This window comes from Gekko japonicus, unplaced genomic scaffold, assembly GCF_001447785.1.
Source record: "Gekko japonicus isolate JY-2015 unplaced genomic scaffold, Gekko_japonicus_V1.1 scaffold20094, whole genome shotgun sequence".
NCBI lineage: Eukaryota > Metazoa > Chordata > Lepidosauria > Squamata > Gekkonidae > Gekko > Gekko japonicus.
The window spans coordinates 1-1,725 of NW_015217391.1; the positions used below are offsets into that span (position 1 = coordinate 1).

Consider the following 1,725-nt stretch of genomic DNA (forward strand, 5'->3'; position numbering starts at 1 on the left):
CTTGTCTCAAAATTCCTTTAAATTATTTGTTTTTAAAATTCATTCTTAAGTTGTATACAAGGTAATATACTAAAGTTTCATACATACATTGTCTACCGATTTAAGACGAAGCCCGATTTTTCCATCCTGATCTTTACACAAGATTATTTCACGGATCCCTTGTTTAATTTCTGCTCGACGAATTCCAACATCACTTCCAGTTACTGGAGCCACCATATAATTCACCGCAGAAGGTCTTGCAACAAGCTGAGGATTAGAAAATGTATGTAAACCATAGGAGCATCATGTCTCATTCACGGGCCTTTGATTAAAACGGAACATAATTTCATTTGGTACAGCAGTTTTTTATGTTTTGGCAAAGGATTCTGGCATCAAGACTAAAGCTGCAACAGCTAAAAGGTATCACAGCACTGTGGTCAGTACATTAACAGAGTGAGGAGGAAACATCTGCATCCACACTTTGTGGAGCAGTATTTCTATACTTGCATTTCCAGTACTCTCCTATAAAGAAGCTAGGACAAAATCCCCAGAAGTTAACTTCAGGAAATCAGATGCCAAACTCAAAAGAGGAGATCACTCACTGGACTGACACTTACCCCCTGAGAATCAGCAGCAGGAACCACTGACAAGTTTCTATGTATCTCCTCTTCACTCAGGCTCAGGCCCATATACTGGGAAAGTTCAGGATACAGTCTTGGATATAAACCTATAGAAATTAAAGAAATTTCAAACAGTAATTTGTGCTATAAAATATTTAGAACCTATTGAGATTATAGTTCCCTCCCACCCCTCTTCTCCAGACATGGTGAAAGAGAAAGAACCTATTTCCCCTTCACAGCATATAGAAAGTTACCACTGTGCTGGAAGATATTGCCATTTTATTTAATTGGTTGACTGGTATATGTTTTAATATACACTCCCAAAGACAATTTATTTAATGCTGGTTCGTGCTGAGAAGCTGTAATGGTTACCAGGGCATGTAATCAATACCCATACCATACATTCTGCTTCAAAACCCTAATGCAATTGTATCAATAAAACACACAGTTCAATTCACAGAAAACAGACATGTTAAGGAACACACAATATTTCCAAAAAAGGGGTCCAGAAAAATTATTACAATTTTGCTTACAAATTACCTACTATCAGGTCTTTTAGGAAATAAACATAGTTGTTGCTTTTGCTATGCATGCAGAAAAGTAAGCTCAGTGAAAGGTGATATACTTTAAAACTCACAGCTGCCTTTGGTAAAATAAATAATGAAAACAAAATTATGGTTTTCAACCTTCCTCTTCTGCAACCTCTCCAATTCATGGATCTTAGGAAAGCAGGTGTAAAGTCAAAAGGAGTAAAAATACAAGGAAAAGGCAAGGAAAACAACCAAAGTTGTTTAGAACATTAAGAATTTTACTAAAAACAATAAAAGTATACATAATGTTAACCATTTAAGCCACAATTTATTTTGCTAAACCTTGTCCTTTTTCTCTGAATTGTACATTTAATCTTGTTAATGCAATAAGGGCTGTATTTGTCTACACAATGCAAATTTTCCCATTTACACTTTTCCATACTACAGTTAACTTACTTCCATCTTGAAAAGTGGGTGCTGAGGCTTCTGATAAAATTGCTGGGTTGGCAGGATTTGATGAGAAAGCTGTCTGTGCCTATATAACAAGAAACACACTCCATGAAGTTTAGAATAAACTGCAGAAAACATGAAAAGAC

The 1,725-nt window shown here is 35.8% G+C and overlaps 1 long non-coding RNA gene across 1 annotated transcript; it reads right to left on the reverse strand.

Annotated features, from left to right (window-relative positions):
• Nucleotides 1-85: 85 nt before the first annotated feature.
• Nucleotides 86-1,667, reverse strand: LOC107125175. Its single transcript, XR_001483022.1, has 3 exons — nt 1,586-1,667; nt 597-706; nt 86-246 (listed from the first exon to the last, which is right to left on the reverse strand). It is a non-coding gene; the product is annotated as an uncharacterized LOC107125175 (long non-coding RNA).
• Nucleotides 1,668-1,725: the final 58 nt, after the last annotated feature.